The sequence below is a fragment of the Rhinolophus sinicus genome, chromosome 12 (genome assembly GCF_057876585.1).
Source record: "Rhinolophus sinicus isolate RSI-liver-muscle chromosome 12, RSI-T2T, whole genome shotgun sequence".
NCBI lineage: Eukaryota > Metazoa > Chordata > Mammalia > Chiroptera > Rhinolophidae > Rhinolophus > Rhinolophus sinicus.
Genome location: NC_142512.1, coordinates 36,384,516 through 36,405,605, shown reverse-complemented (window position 1 = coordinate 36,405,605; position 21,090 = coordinate 36,384,516). Strand labels below are relative to the sequence as shown.

The following is a 21,090-nucleotide window of genomic DNA, read 5'->3' as shown; positions in this document are numbered from 1 at the left end:
ATGGGCTGGGGCAGATTTACAGCTGATTAAAGAGCATGCGTGCGCACCTTGGAGAAAGCTGTGGTAAAATAATTGGTGGGTTGAGAGACCTTGAAGGAAACCGCGGGGGCAGTCTTCATTCACAGACCGGCCTGGAAACGTCCTCAGAGTCCTGGGACATTCATTGTCATAGCCCGAGAGAATCTTAGAAAGCAGCTGGACTAGAAAACGAGGCCCAGAGAGAGGAAGGGATTCATTCAGGGTCAAGCACCCTTTTAGCAAAGGGGCTTGGCTTAGAGTCCAGGTCTCATGGACACATTTTTTTTTTTTTTAAAGTCTTATTTGGAAGAGTTGCAACAATAGTACAAAGAACTCATGTGTATAACATTTCATCTATTGCTAACGATTTGTTCCATTTGCTTTATAATTTGTTTCCTCCTCTCTCTCTCTCTCTCTCTCTCTCTCTCTCTCTCTCTCTCTGTATTTTCTAATAAGGACATCCTCTTATATAACTTGAGTAACTTTAATTTACCTGCTGCTTTCCAGTTTTGTCGATTGACCCAATAATGAGCCTTATAGACCGCACCCCCCATACAGGATGCAGTCTAACATTAGGTATTGTATTTATTTCTCATGTCTCTTTAGTCTCCTTTAATCCGAAAAATTTCCTCAGCCTTCCTGTCTTTTATTGCATTAAAGAAAAAGAAGAAGAATGTTTTTCATTTTGGGTTTGTCTGATGTTTCCTCATGATTAGATTCAGGTTTTGCATTCTAAGTTGTGTATGGACACTTAATTTTGATGAAACCTGGCCCATTTTTGGATTCTAGTAGGATTGGATTCTTTCAACTTCTTTTTCTTGCATTTCTGTCCTCTCTGACCACCTTCTTTGTTCCCACTTGGAACCATCAACTGACCTGATATAGTCATGGCAGCACTCTCCAGGTGGTATGAGTTTGCCCTAACCAATCACAATTTTTTCCTCAGACTACTAAAATGCAAGCTCTATGAGAACTGAAAGTTTAGTTCTAGTCCCAGAACATAAAGTAGTGCCTGGTACACAGTGGGCGAACTTGATAAGTATTTGCTGAATGAATGAATAATGAAGGGTGTTGAAGTGGCTGGTTAGGCAGGCTGTGGCCAGGAAACACAAACAGGATGCTCCAGAATCCTGCAGGAATAGCCTTAGTATTGTTTGCTTCGATTCTAATCTCACTAGCAGGAATGCTGAAAATATTTTTTTTTAAACTAATTTTTGTATAATGTTTTATAATTTTCAAGTCTGTGTATCTAGAATATCCCACTGGGCCTCATTACAACTCATTGTCCCTATTGTACAGATGAGGAAGTTGAGGGTCATAGGCTAAATGACTTACTCACGGTCATTCATCTAGTTAGAGCCAGACTGGGCTGGAACACAGGTCTTCTAGGTTTAAGCCCTATATTCGTTTCACTTTCCCAGCAAAGGCAATGTGAAAGCCCATGGGACACAAAAGCATTGTGTAGACCTGGGCTAGTTGTAGGTAGAGAGATGGTGAGGATGAAGGGTAAGGATACTAAGGAGGGTATTTGGGAATAATTTGATTGTAATGAGACAAAGATTAGGGATAGAGCAGCACTGGTGCATCAGCTCTATGAGTGAGTCCAATTCATTGTTACATACAGCATTTTCCCCTTCAGTCCCTTTTTCCAGTCAGGTGTGCAGACTAGGGATAAAAACAAATACATCTTGAACACTGAGTGTGGGCCAGTTGCTTCATAAATACTTAACCCTGTTTTCATATCACTATTTTTAGAAATGAAGAAATGGACATTCAGAGAAGTCAAGTAATTTGCTAATAGTCACACAGCTCATAAGTGGCAGATAGGTTTGATACCATGGCCTGTGCTCTTCCAAGATATGGGAATGGGTGCCATATAAGTAATACCCAAACAAAGGTTGATTCTACTCCCTAGCTCAATGCCAACATGGGAGGGTGGTAATTAAACAATGGTAGAACATCTCTTTTCTTCATTCATTTAACACACATATATTGGAGCCCTATCATGTCCCAGACAACATGTTAGATGACTGGGGATATGAGCGAATTAGTAAGGGAGCCTTGATGGCAAGTAACAGAGAAGTGGACTCAATTGGCTTAAGCAATAAGGAAATACATTATATGCAATAACAAGTCCCAGGTTAGAGCAGTTCTAGGGTTTTGGTTAATTTAGTACTCACGAAGGCCATCCATGAAGCAGAGTCATTCCATCTTTTAGCTCTGCCATTTTCAGGTGTTGCCTTTTGTCCTCGTGCTTGTACCCTCAGGGGCACAAGGTGACTGCAGAAGGTCCAAGCTCAATGTTCTCACACAACAACAACCAAAGGCCAGAAGGCAGGAAAAGGGCTTGTTACATTTTTGGGTCCCCTTATAAGAGTGAGGTTTCCCAGAAGCACCCACCAGACATCCCCTTATGTGGTATTGCACAGAATTTTATCATCTGCCCATTTCTAGACCAGTCGTTGGCAAAGGAATGACACTGCCATGTTGGAACTTAAATCAAGAGTCAACCTCTGAGACTGGGTAGGGCCTGGCTTCTCCTAAACCACGTGGCCACCTAAACCTTAACAAATCAAAATTGGGGTTCTTGTTAACAAGGAACAGGATGGAAAGGAGAATGGATGTTAGAATTGCAATCAACAGTGTGTCTGCCACAAGGGGTCTATTTTGGACAAGCTGGTCAAGAGGCCTCTATGAGGAGATGACGTTTAAGGTAAGATCTAAAGAAATGAGATGTGGAAAATGGTGGTGAGGTGGGAGGAGAGCATTCCAGCAGAAGGAATAGCATGGACACGTCAGGCACGGGTAAGGCACAACTGCTAGAGATGGCTGGTAAAGAGACAAGGAGCCCTTTTTAGATTCATTTAGTTTGTTACTTACATAGACACTGAAACAGGAAGAGTAGCCAAAGTGCCAGCTCCTAGTGCCCCTTGTGTGGGACGACACTGAAACAAATGGGCCAAATGGCTGAGACACAGATGTTAGGATACCCTGTTGCTGAGGAGCCAATGGCCTGCTGCTGCTAAGCAGTATTAGTTTGCAGCTGTGGCCTTAGGGGACTGAGACAGAGAGCTACAGACCCCATGAGAACCCAGGGGCTATGAGAAACTATCTCATGGCAAGTCTCCCGGTAGATAGGGAAATGAATGAGAAATGTCCTTGCAGCAGCTCCTCACAAGCCTTCCTTGTGTTCAAGAAGGATCACAGACATTCTGCCAAGACTTAGATTCAGCTGAGGTTCCAGCCTTGCCTACGTGGACTATGTGGAGATGTGTAAGTTTGCAGGGCATCATGGTGGAGCCATTTCCCTACGGTACAAAGTCCCTGAGGCAGGTAGGAACTTGGTCCATCAAAGAAACCGAATGAAGATTAATATGGCCAACGCATAATGAGTGAATGGGAGAGTGACACAAGACAGCAATAGTGAAATAAGATTTTGTAGGTTTTGCTGAAAAGTTTTGTTTTGGGGGTTGGGGGGTGGGAGATGAGGGTAAGGCGGATCAAATATATGGTGATGGAAGGAGAACTGACTCTGGGTGGTGAACACACAATGGGATTTATAAATGATGTAATACAGAATTGTATACCTGAAATCTATGTGATTTTACTAGCAATTGTCACCCCAATAAATTTAAAAAATAAATTTAAAAAAATAATTTGGTTTTAAGTGCACTGAGAAGTCCTGAAAGTTTCTACGCAGAAGAGTAGATAATTCCTCTGGGGGGGAAAACAACCAACCCGAGAGAAAAACCTATACATTCTGATGTTTGGATATCTCCACTGAAAAGCCCAAGCAGGTCACCCTAGCACAATGATTCTTCAACTTTTTGATCTTATGACCCCTTTACATTCTGAAAAGTTATTAAGTACCACAAAGAGCATTTAAAACATGAATTATATATGCATATATTAAAAATTAATATGAGAAATTTAAAAATACTCATTTAAAATAACAATAACAAACTCATTATGTGTTAACATAGTTTTATGAAAAACAACTATCGTTTCCCAAATATAAATATTTGATGAGAAGAGTAGCATTGTTTTACACTTTCACAAATCTTAGGTTCTTCATTTGTTTTGTTGTTCTATCACAGGTCATGTAACCTCTGGAAGACTACTGGACACTCAAAAGAAAAGAGAATGAGAGTGAAAAGGGTAAGTCATGATTTAGTATTAGCATGAAAATATTTTTTATTTCAGGTAACCCCTGAAAGAGTCTCAAGGACCTTTAGGGTTACCTGGACCACATGTAGAGAGCCGCTACCTGAGAGTGAAACCTACCACTAGACAAGCACTCAGGCACTCATGCATGCAAAGCTTCCAACCAGTTTTTCAGTGGTTGTATTGCTTGGGATGTTAGTTAGAGCAAAGTCTAAGATGCTGTACTGAGATTCCAAAATACAGAAAGACAAAAAGATGCAAGTTAATTTCTCTTTGTTCCACAGGTCACTTACAGACTTAGTTTCCTTTCATTTCATTGGTTTGCCAGCCCTTAAAAGATTGTTTTCATCTAACCATGGGCCATCTGTGTTCCAGCAGGAAGGGAAAAGGGAGGAAACTCAGGGCAGCAATTTTGTTTTAAGCAAACAAGGCAGAAGCAGCACATATAAATTCTATTTTATTGGTTAAAACTTGGTTAGGTGACCTCATCTAGTCACAAAAGAGGCTGGAAAATGTATTGTTTAGCTGGGCAGCCAATTAGCCAGAAAGAACAGATTTGGGGACTAACCAGCAGTCTGCAGTACCTCACTCTCACATATGAACAATCAGACAAGTGACATAAGTTCATTTGAGAAAAGCCACAAGAAAAAAACAAAACAAACCAAAACAACTAAGCAAAAAAACAAACAAAGGCAACACACACACACACACACACACACACACACACACAAAACTTGGCAGAATCAGCAAGGCAAGGAACATGGAAAATCTAAACAAACCACCCAACCGTATAATTGATATTCTCAAATAAAGAGAAAGATCCTACCATCCATGAAACTGGAACTAGATGCTATTAAGAAAAATAGGTAAAGATGAAAGAGTGAATGTTTTCCCCTAAAATCAAGAACATGCAAAAATGCCCACTCGCATCACTTTTATTTAACATAAGGAGGTCTTAGCCAGTACAATAGCCTACAGTAGTCAAGAAAAATAGACAGGAGGCATACAGACTGAAAAAGAAGACAAAACTGCCTTTATCTATTGTGGATGTAGACAATCCTAAAAAATAATATTTAGAAAACCTATTAGAACCAATAAATAAGTTTCGTAAGGATGTAAAAATGTAAAGTCAATGTATAAAAATCAGCAATAAACATTTAGAAATTTAAAGTTAAAAATACTATTTACAATAGCATCAAAAACATGAAATACTTAGGAATAAGTTTAATAACACCTATATGATAAACACCACAAGCATTGTTAAGAGAAAATAAAGAAGACCTAAGCAACTTGAGAGATATACCATATTCACTGAAGAGAAAATTCAATGTTGTTAAAATATCAATTCTCCTCACAGTGGTCTATAGATTTAAAACAATCCCAAACAAAATTCCACAAGCCTTTTTTTTTGGTAGAAATTGACAAGCTAGTTTTAAAATTTATATGGAATTGCAAAGGACCTAGAATTGGCAAAACCATTTTGAAAATGAGAACAAGGTTGCAAGGTTTAGTGTACATGGAGGATATAGTGTCCGTTCATCCATAAAGCTACAGTAATCTAGAAGGTGTGGCATTTGTTCTCAATGGAACAGAATAGAGAATTCAGAAATAAACCCACACATCTGTGATCAATTGGTTTTTGACAAAGATGACAATACTATTTAATTATTCAATAGTCTCATCAAAAAAATGGCACAAGAACAATTGGATATGTATATGAAAAAACAAAAGTACTTGACCCTTACCTTACTCCATACACAAAAATTAACCTGAAATGGATGATGGACCCAAGCATAGAAGCTAAAACTATAAAACTTCTAGAAGAAAAGCAGGAGAAAATCTTTATGACCGTGGTAAGGATTTCTTACAGAGGACACAAAAAGCACAAGCCATAGAAGAAGAAAAATTGATAAATTGGACTTCATTAAAATTAAAACTTCTGCTATTTGGAAAACATTATTAAGAAGAAAACAATTTAAAGCCACAAGCTAGGAGAAAAATATCTTCAATGTATTTATATGACAAAAGACTTGCATCTAGTATATATAAAGAACTCTTAAAACTCAATAACAAGAATACAAACCCAATTTAAAAAGTTTTTTAAATAGACAGAAAATTTGAACAGACGCTTCATCAAAGAATGGCTAACAAAAGAAGGTGCTCAATATCAATAGTCATCAAGGGAACACAGATGAAAGCCCCAATGAGATACTACTATACATCCACTAAAATGATTAAAATGAAAAAGACTAACAGACAATACCTGGTGGGAATGTACAATAGCATGACCACTTTAGGAAACCGTTTGGCAGTTTCTTATAAAATTAGGCATATATTTATTATACAATTCATCAATTTCATTCCTAGACATTTACCCCAGAGAAATAAAAACCGATGTCCACGCCAAGACTTGTATACACATGTTCACATCAGCTTTCTTCCTAATAATTCCCAACTGGAAGTAACCCAAATGTCTACCAAGAGGTGAATGGACAGAAGTCTGTGGTATGTAATGGAATACTCTTCAACAATGAGAAGAAATTACTGACACAAGCGGCAGTGTGAAGGAATCTCAAAGTCACCACTGGAGTGAAAGAAGCCAGGCACAAAGAGGGCAAGTTATATGATTCCAATAGGAAACGCTAGAAAAGAAACCTAGTCTGTAGTGTTAGAAGGCAGGTTGGTGGGTGCTTGGGACCGGGATAAGAGGGTGATTGACTCAAAGGGGCTCAAGGGAACTTTTTAGGGGGGCAGCAATTTTCTACATCTTGATTGTGGTGGTTACATGGGTGTATTAATTTATCAAGTTTCATCTAAATGCACACTTAAGTAGGTTCATGTTATTACATGTAAACTATACCACAATGAAGTTGATTTTTTTTTTAAAGGGAGGTGTTTTTCTTTTTAGAAGGAAGCTCCTAAGAGTAGAGGTTTTTGTCTTTATTCACTGCTATATTTCTATCACCTAGAACAGTGCCTGGCATACAGTAGATTCTTCATAAATATTCATTGAACGAATTATTGACAACATAAGGAGCTCTAAGAGATTAAAATTTTGAGATAAAATTTAAGATAAAAATTTCAATAGAGGGATTAGGAGATAAAATTACTCCCAGAAAATAAAACAGAAAGATACAGAGATCGATAATAGGGGGGAAAAGATAAGAGAATCAATTCAGGTCTGACATCCTACTAATAGGAGTTGCAGAAAATAAGAACAGATGAAACAGAGGAGGAAGGTGTGAGTAAATAGATAGTATCATGAACTGAAGAACATGAGTTTCAGGTGAAAAGATCGTACCAAGTAGAGCAAAACAAATGAGAAAGACTGACACCAAGACCCATCATCAGGAACTTGCAGAACAGTGAAGACAAAAAGAAGATTCTGAATGTTCCCAGAGGGAAAAGAAATAGAATCAGGATGGCACGGACATCTCAGTAGCCCCACTGGAACTTAGAATACAACGGCAAAATGCTTTCAAATTCTAAGGGAAACCGATTTGTTACCTAGTATTCTATACCCAGCCAAGTGATCAAGTGAAGTGCGAGAATCAAGACATTTTCAGAATACAAGGTCTCAAAAATTTTTACCTCTAATGGACCACTTCTCAGGAAGCTACTTAAGGATGAGCTGCCGCAAGAAAAGTGAGAAAAAACTTTAAAGATAAGACATAGGATTCAGGAAACAGGAGGTCCAACCATAAGAGAGGCAAAAGGAATCTCTAGAATGACGGTCAAGGGAACTTACAAGAGCTCAGAAAGCACCCAGACGAGATGGGAGCAGGAGGGAGCCGAAGTCTGGAAAGCATGTTGCACAAAAAATTTCTTGTTGTTGTTTGAATGTACTGAAAGATTTTAATGTCTGTCTCTGTCAGAGAATGCAGGGATCAGTTAGCAATAAGTACCTAGAAAACTAAGCAAAATTTTTTTTTTAAGTGACAAGTTTAATTCCAGGGGAAATGAAGTTATTCAAACTAGGAAATAGTGTCATAGTGTACAATGTGGCTCAGCTGTGAACAATAGTTCCACCGTCATAATAATATAAGTACTTAATGATCTCATAAAAGATGACAGAGGAGCTGTATTGGGAGGATGAGGGAGGAGAAAGCTGATGTGTGTACGTATGAGCTGAAGCTCTAGTTTCCAGACCAGGAAGACAGTAAGCACTATTTACAGCAGAACATTCCGTGAATAGTTGTATAACCATGTGGTTTACAAACATGAAGGGAAATACCAAAAAATTTAGAATTGAAAGTGTTGGTCTCTGGGGCCAGGAATTAGAGTGAGAAGAGAAGGGGCAGGGATTTCCGATTGTCTTTATAAGCTGGCTGGACCTCTTTGAGGTCTATAACTATGTACATATATATTTTTGATAAGAGAAGAAAGCAAGAGGGTACAAAGGAAAGAACATACACATGACTATACAACAAAAGTCTCCCTGAATTGCTAACAAACAATTCCAAGGGGGGAAAGCCATGACAATTAGGCAGTGTAAGAAGACATACATTCTTCTTCGACAGAAACACAACTGACTTTTCGCTAGAGGGACATTTCTCATCTTTTGTGTAATATATATTTTTTGGATTGTAAAATCCAAATTGTGTTCACTGTAGGAAATAGGAAAAGAGAAAAGCATACGAAAGCAAATAAAAATCATCTCTACCCAACATTCAGGAATAATCACTGTTAGAAATGTGGTCTTTCCTTTGTTTTTAATGTAGAAATAATCGGAATCAGACAATATGCAGCTTCATATCCTGCCATTTTTTTCACTTTACATTCTCGTGTGAGAATTTTCCTGTCATTAAATATTCTTTGTAAGCGTGGGGGAAGAAAAATAGAATAGGAAGTGAGGAAGTGGAAATTGAGCGGATCAACAATTCTTCGGGGAAGGGGAGAAATGAGGTGGGAGCTGAAGGACGATGTGGGAAAAGGGGGGGTCTCCCCACCCATGGGAGATACTCAGTCCTGTTTGAAGACCACTGGGAATGATCTGGTGGTGAGAATGATGGTTCAAAGTGGGGTAAGGGTTCACTGAAGGAGCAGTCTTTGGAAAGGTGAGGGGTGTCGACTTTGGAGCGTAAGTGGAGGCATCGCCCTGTGAGAAGAGAGGAGGAAGAGGTAGGGCTGGTGCAAATGCAGGAGGGGTTCGGGTTTGGTGGTGGGGATGGCAGAGCCATGTCAGTGGAGAGGAGGAGGGGTGGCAGGTTGGAGGGAAGATGAGAAGGCTTGAGATGTCTGTCAAGTGGAAGCGAGACCAGCAGAGAAACCCAGCAGGACTGCTGGACAGAATGGAGCTCATGTGAGGTTTGTGAGCATAAATACCAAGTGAGTCCAGTCAGCTGCGTTGCCTCTCCAGCAATAGGCAGCCACTAGGCCGGGCCTGGAGAATGTACGGTCGATGGCATCCAGGGTTGGTGTTTCGCCAGGTGGGTTATGACAGCAGGAAGCGGGGACGAGGGGGGCTAGGTAGAGGGATTGCAAGGGATGGACCTTAGAGTCTAGGTGGGGCAAGAAGGGGGGAGTCAGGAAGGGCTGATGGCTAGTGAGAAACTGGTACCTGACCAGGACGTCTCAACAAGCTTGCGCACGTGTGGCCACAGGAGAACCCAAGCAAGAGACCTGGAAGGACAGGAGGTCGTGGCCAGGAAGTGGGGTTTGAAATTAGAGGTTTCCGAGGACTTTCTGCGGAAGATAAGTTTCAGGGAGGTGGGGTAGGAACAGGTAGTAACAAGGTGGGGAGAAAGTGCGTGGGTCACAGGAGCTTCAAAGGTCTGGGATTTTTAAAGAAGGGAAGAAGGAAGAAAGAAATAGGAAGCAAGGAGGACTCTTGTCTTCCATCCAAGCCCTAAGGTATTCAGGGTGTGAAAGAAGAAAAGCCTTCGATTAAAAAGGCTGCAGGAGAGGCTGCCAGCAGGTGAGGGGTATTTTGGAGGTGACCACAGTGGCTTGGACTTCTGGTGGGAATGGAGGTGGAGAGGGAGTGAAGCCTGGGGAGACTGGTCTGGGGGTCTTTGGGTGGGTTTGGGCCCGGGTCTCTTCCTGTCCTGCTGCTTCCTTTCCTCCATGGCTTGGCCTTCCGCTGTCACTGACGAGAGTGCCCAGACTCTGTCTCCTGCTCCTTCTCTTCCTCTCATCTGTCTTCTTTGCTGCAACAAAATCTGGAAGTGCCGGGCTTTCCCCACCGAAGGGCACTGCCTTACCTCAGATCACTCATGTCTTAACTTGTTTGTCTCCCTCGTCCCTAAAGGCCTGGAGGCCAAGACCACGTAGATTGAGCTCTGTGTCCCTGTACTTGGATCCTGTCGTGCTCAAGGCAGGTGCTCCCCAGGCATGTGCTTGATTCACCTGAATTTGTTCAGGACAAGAAAGGGGACGACGGGATCATGGTCAATGAGGGCCTTCCACATCCAGGCGTATGTTAGACCACATTAAATCATGCCTGTGTTTGCCCTGGCGAAGCACTGGCGCTGAGCAATTATTAGGGGTTATTGTTTACTTCTCCAAACACCTCATTGGATAGATATTATTACCTATTTTATTCTATGTGTCTATTTAACAAGTATCTGTTGAGTGTCCACTGTGTATCAAACGCCGTGTTACACCCGGGGAATACTAAGCATATATGAGTGTGCCAGTCCATCTTGGTGTAACCCCAAATCCCCAGATCCATTCTGTGTCCTGCCTGTAGGCAGGGAGGCCTGTCTTTTTGGCCTACATCACCCCAGCACACTTGCCAGCTCCTTCCAAGTGGGTTAGGCCAGTGGGAGGCACTGGTAGAAGAAGATAGGGTGGGAGAGAAATTGGAGCGTTTCTTCTTTGTTCCCTCCTTGCTCTGGGCTGTGCTGCTGGCAGTGGCATGACTGCAGCCTTAAAGGTCCACCCCTCCTTATGGTTCTAGCTCTCAAGTGACCTCGGTGATGATACTCCCCTGTGCCCTCCCTCCCCTGCCACCCAACACCCATGGACCTGGGGACACTGTTCTGAGCATCCCAGGGCCTCAAACCTTGGTTCAGTCCACAGGGGCCTCCTTGGCAGCGGCCTAAGGAGACAGTCGTTTGTGTGTTGACTCCTCCCTTCCTTCAACACAGCTTCCGCCCAGCTGCTCTGTGCCCAGCACCGGGCTGGGGCAGGGCTCAGAGAGGAGTGACAAATGCACGGCCCCTTGCCTTCCAGGACCTCCTGGACTTCAGGGCCTAATGCCTGACACACAGAAGGCAGAATTTGTTGGAAGGAAGAAAAGGACGGAAGGAAGGGAGGGAAGGAGAGTGGGAGGAAGGACGAACCTTGTGTCTGAGTCAGTCCTATGAATTCATTCTCTCCAGGTCACCAAGCCCGAGGTCATAAACAAACAGGTCTCTGAAAGGTCACAGATCATGTAAAGGGGGTACCTCTGTTGTGGGGAAAAGACCTAAACTTGAGAATCAGTAGGGTTAAGCCCCAGCGTTGTCACTTTTGCCAATTCTATGACCCTCGATCAACACATTTCCTTCAGTTTCCTCCTCTGGTAGATGGGGATGAGAGAACACACCTGTCATGTTCAAAAGTGGCGCACAGAAGCCCCTCCAGGCTTGTGCAAATGTTCATTGCTGTTATAGTCACATCAGCCCTGGCCCCAGGCTGGATGCCTTCCTCACACAGGAGCCTTTCCTTCTTGCTCCCTCAGAATCGCAGTCATAGCTAGGAGTGAGGAAAGTGTTTCACCCAAATTGAATGCCGCACACAACTAACTCTTCGCATGAAAAATAGAAGAAAAGTCATGAAAATTGCACCATGTCCCCTGCCCCAGGATGGATGAATAAGCAAAAATCTTCAGCTTCTAGAAGACCACGTGGAAAAAGAAACAGACGAGCTCTGGGAAGTGTTGAGGAAGCCTCAGGCCTCTGGCTCTCTTCTGACTTCCAAGAAGGAAGGGGTGGAGGGGCTGGGAAGGAGATGAAGACACTGGGAGCAGGAGAGATGGCAGCTAGGTGGGGACCCCAACAGAAAGCTGGATGTGTTTCTGGGAGGTGCTTCTCCATGTCGGAGGAAGCCTGGAGGGACCTGGCACCAGCCACACAGAGTAATCTGGATATTTTTCCAAAAGGGAGAACTTCATGAAGAGCTGAAACTGAGAAATGCAAGGGGTGTAGATGCCCTGTCCTGAGAGTGCGTGGGAGTGGGGAGGGCATCTTTAAGCTCTCAGGATGGCAGAGTGGTGATGGGCTGTTAGTTCCAGCAGACATTTATTGAGCCCCCAGGACATATACATGTGAGGCGTCCTGTCAGACCATAAGGAAACAAAGGTGAAGGGAGCATGGTTCTTTCCCTCAAACAGCACTCAGCCTGGTGAAGGACATTTGCATATGACAGGGTGGAATATGGGTCCCACCCTCATCCTAAGCCTTGGAGACACATTAGTCACAGCCTGGGAGTCTGACCTGGAGAAGAAAGCATCTTACTGGGGCAAGGCCTCAGCTCTGATGAGAGCGAATATCTCCTACAGAGGCAAGTGGAGAGTCTATTGGGATAACTGGGAATCAGCCAATTTTGGAGACTGGTCCGAGGGAAGTGAAGTCTCCAGGGATTTGGACTCGAAGCAGACCTGGGAGCAAGAGCAATGCTCCTTATCACCACTAGGAGGAGCCAGTGGACGTCTCGAGTGGACGGCAGGGTGGTGCTCTCTAGGGAGACGAGCATTCAACAGACGCAACACACAGAGAATGTCAAGGCCTCCGGGACTCTTGGCCTCCCCCAAACACCTGCTCTTTGATGCTGGGCTGTGTCCTCTGTCACACACATGGTGATGGTGTGGAGTGAGTTCCAAGTTCCACGGAAAGAAGCGGATTGTACATAAATCTAAAGCAAATTACACTCACGTGCCCAACCCATAGCATGAGCAACTTAGGGGGGCAGGTTTGGCCCCTAAGTTTTGGTCATTCTACACATCTAAGCCTCAGTTTCCCACATGTAAGATGATGTCTGAGCCCTCTGCTACAGTTAAAGCAAGGATTCCATAGCCCTGAGGGGCCTGCAGTCCCCAGGCCCTGGCATTGTCTTTTCTCCTCTCCCCTTGGCCCCGTACTGATTTCTGCAGGCGCACACCTGCCTTCCACACTGTAGAGCTTTCTGCCCCTGCTTACCCCTCCCCTGTCCCCAATGCAGAAACATTCCTGGGGGAGAGGGGCCTTGGGTGCTTTGTAAGAGGCAGAATCTCTGGGCGACGGGGACCTCTGTCAAGACCCATGCAGCTGGCATCACCTAGGCCTCTCTCTCATTCACAGTTCACTCCCAAGCACAGACTGAGTTCTCAGCTCTCAACCAGACCTCTCTACCTGCACATCTCTCAGGCACCTGCAGCCTAACACACCCCAGGCTGAACCCCCCACCCTGGTTCCAGGCTGCTCTTCTTCTTGGTGGTCCATCTCCGGGGTGGCCCCACCACCCACCCAATCACCCAAGCCTGAAGTCTAGGTATTAACATCAATCCCTCTCTCCTTATACTTTCCTTTTCCATATCCACGTGGCCAGAAAGTGCAGACAGGCTTACCTCTCACTCCCTCTCGCCATTCCTGCCCTGGTTCAGGCCTGTATTATTTCTTTCCGGAACCAGTTGGTCTCTCTGACTCCAGTCTGTCCTCTCTCTAATCTATCATCTATCTGTGCTGCTGCCAGAGAGCTCTTTCTAAAACACAAATCTGATTATGCACATGTCTGCTTTAAAATCTTGGCCGTAGCCTTGTGGCCTAAAGATAAATCCAAAGTCCTAATAAGGCTTCCAAGTCCATTCATGGTCTTACCCTTGCTTTCCAGCCCAAGCTCATTTCCCAGCATGCTTCTTGATCCATCCATACCATGCTTCTTCCCTCCCCCCATCAGCCCATGTGCTTTTAGGGTCATTGCCTTTGCCAACATTGTCTCCTCAGCGGAGAATTCTGACCTGAGTTTTGCTTAGTGAACTTGGACTCCTCCTTGGGCTCAAGGCTGTGAAGCCTTTCCCAAGTACCCCAGGAAGGGTTCCCATCACACTTCTTCTATGTCTCTGTTATCTGTCTGCCGTCCCCACTATCTGTCTGCATCTATTTAGTGCTGTATCTCCGTATCTAATCGGTGCATGATGTGTGCAAGGTTTCAATACAGGGGTTTGAATGAATGAATAAATATGTGAACGGCATGGGAAATTGCATGCTGGGTTGAAATCCTCCCTTTTCCTCTGCTGGAGCCCACTGAGCAAAGGAAAGACAAGAGTGGTAGAGAAGAGGTGGGGAAGGTGGGGGAGGTAGGGGAGGCCAGACCAGCCAGGGCCTTGGGGACCAAAATAAGGAATTTGGATTTTTCTTTATTGGAGCTCACATACACAAATTTCATCAATTAACTCATGCTTTTCAGAGTGACGTACTATAATCACTCTCATTGTCACTATCATATCACTTGCTTTGTTTTTTTGGTCTCTCTCCTCACACACCAATATTTATCTCATGTGAATCTTCCATCCTCTCCACTTCTATTTACAGAGAATTTGAGTTTCATTCTCAAAGCAATGAGAAGTCTTTGGAGGCTTTTAAGGAAGGGAGTGACATGATGTGATTTCCATTTTATAAAGATTACTCTGTCTGCTCTGTGAAGAATGCACTGTAGGGGACAACATGGAACTGGGAGACCAGACAGAGGCTGCTGAAGTGGCACAAATGAGAGATGGCGTTGGCTGGGGGGTGGCAGTGGAGAAAGAGAAACTGGACAGGTGGCCCTAGGTTTTGGATGGAGAGCAAAGCAGACTGGCTAGTGTACGAGATGTGACGAGCAGGAGAGAAAAAGACCTCAGCAGTGAATGTTCCAGAATTTCTAAATGGAACGTTTCGGGGGCAGTCATTTGGTTGGACGGGGGCCAGAGAACTTGCCTAGCAGGCACACTGTTCTTATTTAGACTATATTTCTTCGGGGTAGGTGAAGAGGGATGCTTAGGGCGATAATGGAGGGGGACGGGTCACCTTACCAAATCACTGCTTATCACTACCACAGGCCACAGGGCTTTTGCATGGAAGGCTCCTGCGGGAGCCTCACTGGAGAGATGACTTTCCCCACCCCCGTCACTTTCTACCATACTCCTGCTTTCTTTGTGGCACTTATTAAAGCGTTGGCAGAGTTCTCAGCTGCAGCCCCCTTTGGAGTTTTTGGTGCACTTTTGAGCATCCCTCCTGCTTCCTGGACCTTGGCAGGTTTTGATGGAGAGAGCTGAGAACGGAGAGAGGTCCAGGCCTTTGTGAGAGGCTGGCACAGGGGCTGCACCCCAGGGAGGAGAAAAAACAAATGCCTTAAACTTCCAGCTGGAAGAAGTCTCAGCCCCAGAAGGTGGTAACTGTCCCCCTAGCCCTCCTCTTATCCCCCTCCCCCAGCTCAGCCAGCTGCTGGAGAGGGAAGCTGGGGAGGAAGGAGGCCGGGTGATTAAGAGCTCCGGTTGTCAGGGCTGGGGCCAAGGGGCACGCCCCCTGGGTGACATTTTCTCGCATTGTGTCTTCAGAACAAAAACGAGTCTTATTTGAGGAGTTGGAGGGAGGTGGGGGCAGGGGGCCCAGGCGGCCGAGTGGAATCGTGGCTCCGGGGAACAGCGATTACTCATCAAAGGCCAGGGCAGCCCGCGTCTTTGTGTGCCCTCCGCAGCCCGCCCGTGCCTGGCCACAGGCCCCCAGCCCTAGACTACCCCCGCCCCCCCAGGGGAAGGCTAGGGTGGGGGAGGGCTTGGGGATCGTGTGTGGGCAAAGAGCTGCTGCAGGCACAATGGGGAAAGGAGGTGACCAGGGCTGGCTTCCTGGAGGAGGGGAGTGTGGAGATGAGCTGGACAGAGGGGGAGACACGAGAAGGAGAATGGCTATGGGCTAAGGGAAGAAAAAAATGCAGTAGGTCTCCGGAGACAAGGGGCTGAGTGCAGGGGAGGAGGAGGGGGCAGAACCTGTAAGGTGTCAATTCAACCCCCAGTTGGAGAGTCCTGGAGGGGCTGGGAGAGGGGGGCCACTTCCTGCTACGAGGGCTATTTTGGGGCCTGAATCAAATCAAATCCGCCGCAGCCCCCAGAGCCCCCAACAGCTGCGTAGAACAGCTGTCCCTCCGAGGGAGGGCGCACAGCGCTGGAACCTCGCTTCCTGCCCCCCACTGATCCCGCTGGGTGCCGAGGGGTGTGGGCTGCAGGGGAACAGGAAGGGGATAGGAAAAGGCTTTGGGCAAGTCAGAAACCTGGGCTGACATCTTGTGCCTTTCCTCCTCCTGTGCTGTGCTGCCTTGAGTCTGACACCCGCCTCTGTGCCAATTTTGGGGGTGCTGCTGATAACGGGGAGGGGATCACCCCAGGAGCTCCTCCTTGCATCTTACCCTCCTCTGAGCCCCTACCAGGGGTCTCCCTAGGCCCAGACACTGCCTGAGCTGCCTGCCCAGCTCCAAACCCCAGCCTCCCAAGCCTCCTAGTCTTCTCTTGATGGGACGGGTCCTTTCATCCTGCTCTCAAAGGCTCTTCACCCACACTTACCTCCTTGGGTTGCCTTTATCTCTGTTCTTGGGATGTGTGTGGATGCAAACTCCCCCATCAGTGAGGGGTGGGAGGCTCTGAGAGTGGGGTGGACTTAGCCAGGGAGGGGGCAGGGGCCAAGCTGCTTGGGCGGGAGACGCAGCGCCTTCCCCCAGACTTCAGGTCCCAAGGGCAGGGCAGCGTCTCCCCCATCAGACCTGGATTTGATTCTTCCTCTACCTGAATCTCCCAGCCCTCCACTTGGGGTTAACCCACAAGGCACTTGACTATTGGCACTCTGGGAGATAGGTCAGCTGGAGGGCAGGTGCCTGGTCCACTTCCTGTGTGTCCCATGCATGCATGCCCACCGGAAGCCTGGCGTGGGAGGGCCAGGAAGCTTGGTGGCGCTCTGACCCCTCCTCCAGGAGCCTTCCTGGGACAGGCGGGAAGGAGGGCCTCTCCTCTTTGGTCCACCCTGGCTTAAGGCCAGTCAGTGTCCACAAGTGCCCTGGGGCAGCCCTGTTCCTCAGGTCACAAGTCCATGACAGGGTCCCTCGTGCCCATCTTGTGCAGAAAGAGCCCCATTGTCCAGGGGGCATAGCTGAGGGGTGAGTTCAGAGCCCAGAGACGTCGACCACTGGGCTGCTCCCCAGCTTTCTGGCCGCAGCAGTAGGGAGTCAGGGACAATCGCCGGGCTGCTCGCTGGGGAAAGGGGCCGGCACACAAGTACATGCACAGTGCCCTAAGCCCAGACACTGCCATCCTCATACCTGCCACGCCCTCTGAGCGCTCCCCAACACACACTCACACACACACACACCTGCCCTCGGAATAGCCCAGCAGAATTGATAACAGCGTCTCCTCTCCTCTCCGCATTCCTGCGGGCAGATGCTCCCTTCTTTCCTTCCAGGAGCTCAGAGCTTGGGAGGCAGAATCTCCTCACCTTCCGGGGGGCTCCGGACATAGAGACAGCAAGGGTGATGTGATGTGGCAGTGATGTGGCACCTGTCCCTGGGGGCAGGAGCGCCCCTGGATCCCCACCCCCACTGAGATGAGAGCCCAGGGTGCTTGGATCTTCTGTGCGGGCTGCGCTGGTGGAGTGGGCTGCCAAGATGGACGGAGATGAGCAAACCAGGTCTTGGGGCCAGTTCTGCGTTCCTAAGCTAATTTCCAGATCCGAGCCCTCCTCTTCTTCCAGAGCCCCCTCCCCTAATGAAATCTCTCCTCCTCACTGAGCCCCTGGCCTTCGGGAGCCCCTCCCTCTGCTCCCTGAATGATCTTTCCTCACTGAATTCCTCCCCCAATTCTGAGTGCCCCCCTCTCTGGGAGAGCAGCACCCTTAGCTTCGAATCTCTGTAAGTACCAGAGGGTCTGCTCTACAGCACAGATCCCATAATGGTGGCTGAGACAAATCACACACACAGCACCCACCACCTTCCCGGCCTGGGAAGGCTCATCTGAGCTTGTAAGGTGGGCAGACTTGGGCACCAGACATTCCAGCAGGTTAGGCCTCCTGGCTCAGCCTGCCAGGCTTCAAGCAGACCAGGGTCTACAGAGAAGAGACTGGCCAGGGGGTAGCCTAGAAACCAAACTCTGGGTTGAAGCTTGATTATGAATTTGTATGACAGGGGTTCTTCAATCCAGCCTCCTTGTGGGATCAGTCACTCAAATCACTATTTTCCCTCCATTCTAAAGTGACAGGCCCATTCCCCATTCCCACCCTCTCTGACCCAGGGACAGCTCACCCCTGAGTGGCCTGACCTTGGTTGTCAGGCAATCAATGTATCTTTCCAATCTCTGTTCTTCCTGTGCAGGTGGAGGCCCCACCCTAAGTGAAGCAGGGATGGTGGGGGGGGGTGGAGGTCAGGGATGGAGGGAGAGTGAGACCCTGAGAGAAACAAAGACAGAAAAAGCCCACGAGGTAAGCAATGGAGAGACAGAGGGGATGAGAAGGAGGGGGAAAGAAGGAAGGAGAGGAAGGGTGGGGGGAGGGAGAGGGAGCTGGAAGAGACGGAGAGTATAGAAGTGCTGAGCCAAGAGACGTGGAGAGGAAGCTATCAGCCCCCTCCCTCCTTCAGCCCGGCCATGCCAGGCAAACTTCCAGACGCAAATGCATCCCATTGAGTGTAGACTCCAAACTGCGCCGAGGTCCTCCTGGGCTCACCTGGCCAAGGGTATTAAAGCACTCATCACCCATCACCCTGACACTACCTAGAAACAGAGGCCAAACAGAGGCCGTGAGCCCCACTCTGAAGATGATTCTGGGAACCCAAAAGAAGAAGGCAGATCTGCCCAAGTCGCCCTAGGAAGTTAGGCCTCCATTGCTGGAAAGCCTCTCCCAATACCAGCACTGCGCTAACCACTAGACGGCCAGGCCTGTTAGCAGAAATAGACCCTCCAATCCCCGCCCCCCCATCTTCCACTTTGCCACGCCAGCGACTATTTGCTGACTGTCTCTTTCATGTTGCTAATCGCCCAGCCCCATCTAATTGGTAATTAGCCTTGAGAGCCCAGCCTGTGCCTGGCTAATTGCTGTTTGTCTCACCCTCATCTCCGGAGGCGGAGCCGTGCCAACACCACTGCCTAGGCTCTCTCCGGGCGGTTGCTGGTGTCCATGCCAGGCTCTGTGGAGGTTTCTGCAGCCCCACCCTGCTCCTTCTGTTCCAGGGGGCTGTGGGGTAGAGCCTCTCTCAGCAGCGATCTCTGCCCCCAGGGTGGTCCCCAACAGTCCTTTTGGGCAGCTGCACAGTGTGGCCCAGCTTTCAACCATATTCCACACCCAGTTATAGAAGGAGACAGCCATAAGCAAGCCATGGTCCCTGCTGGGGAACAGAGTCTGGGAGGGCTCCAGAGAGGAGGAGATGTCTGAGCTGGGCCTTGAAGTATGTGTAGGATTTAACCATCAGTGGACAAAGGGTGTTCCAGGCAGAGGGAAAGGAAGGGCTGCTTGTAAAAAGAAGGCTATAAGGGAGGGCTGTACAAGGCTGTTCAGGGACCTGGAGGGGACTGGCCCAGTGTGAGTGGAGGCTCCAGTGTGTGGGTGATGGGAGAGGAGGTTGGAAAGGCAGGCAGGGGCCAGATTGGCTTTGGGTGCCAGGCTATGGAGTTGGGTTCCAGTCTCTGGACAGTGGAAGCCATGGGAGGTTTCTGAGCTGGGGAGACATCATCTGATCTGCTCGGGGGGCCATGAGAGGATGAGGTTTGGTGCGAGAAAAGACTAGGATGGGTGTGCATTTAAGGAGGCTACTGCTTTGGTGTTGGAGGTAGAGAGAGAGAAGAAGAGGGGGACAATTCTTTTAGAAGAATCCATAGGATCTGATAACTGGTCAGAAGCAGGAATCATCCATGGGGACGATGTGCTTAGGGTGGAACCCATAAGGGGTCATCCCTTTCCTCAATGGCCCTGCTGGGAAACAGGGTAATGGGGAATCTCACATGTTTCCCATGACTTACAGCAGCTTGGGGACCCCTTTCTGAGAACTAACCCTTCTAGTCCCTTTAGGAGCCTCTTAAGAAGATGGTACCATTGTCATAAGAACTGACACTGGTTGAGCCCTTACCATGCATGGGCCATTCACCGAGGACCCGCTTCTCAGAACTTATCTGGTTTCATGCTCAAATAATCTTATGAGGAAGCCACTATTATTGTCTTCATTTTTCAGATGACAAAACTGAAGCTGGGAGAGATTAAGTCACTTGTCCAAGGTCACACGGCCAGTACATGACTGAGGCTGCATGCAAACTCAGGTCTAACTTCTCAGCCAGAACTTTAAATGTGACTTAAGAGTACCTCCCGGGCCGGCCCGGGGGCTCAGGCGGTTAGAGCTCCGTGCTCCTAACTCCAAAGGCTGCCGGTTCGATTCCCACATGGGCCAGTGGGCTCCCACCACAAGGTTGCCAGTTCAATTCCTCGAGTCCCGCAAGGGATGGTGGGCTCTGCCCCCTGCAACTAAGGTTGAACACGGCACCTTGAGCTGAGCTGCCTCCCGGATGGCTCAGTTGGTTGGAGCGTGGGCTCCCACCACAAGGTTGCCAGTTCAATTCCTCGAGTCCCGCAAGGGATGGTGGGCAGCGCCCCCTGCAACTAAAATTGAACACGGCACCTTGAGCTGAGCTGCCGCTGAGCTCCCAGATGGCTCAGTTGGTTGGAGCGCATCCTCTCAACCACAAGGTTGCCGGTTCGACTCCCGCAAGGGATGGTGGGCTGTGCCCCCTGCAACTAGCAACAGCAACTGGACCTGGAGCTGAGCTGCGCCCTCCACAACTAAGACTGAAAGAACAACAACTTGAAGCTGAACAGAACCCTCCACAACTATGATTGAAAGAACAACTTGACTTGGAGAAAAATCCTGAAAGTGCACACTGTTCCTCAATAAAGTCCTGTTCCCCTTCCCCAATAAAATCTTTAAAAAAAAAAAAAAAAAAAAAGAGTA

At 47.4% G+C, this 21,090-nt stretch overlaps 1 long non-coding RNA gene across 1 annotated transcript; it reads left to right on the top strand.

The window, feature by feature from the left end:
• Positions 1-2,171: 2,171 nt before the first annotated feature.
• On the top strand, positions 2,172-21,035 carry LOC148756545 (uncharacterized). The gene is made up of 3 exons (XR_016018078.1): positions 2,172-2,731; positions 4,116-4,176; positions 20,320-21,035. It is a non-coding gene; the product is annotated as an uncharacterized LOC148756545 (long non-coding RNA).
• The last annotated feature ends 55 nt before the right edge of the window (positions 21,036-21,090 follow it).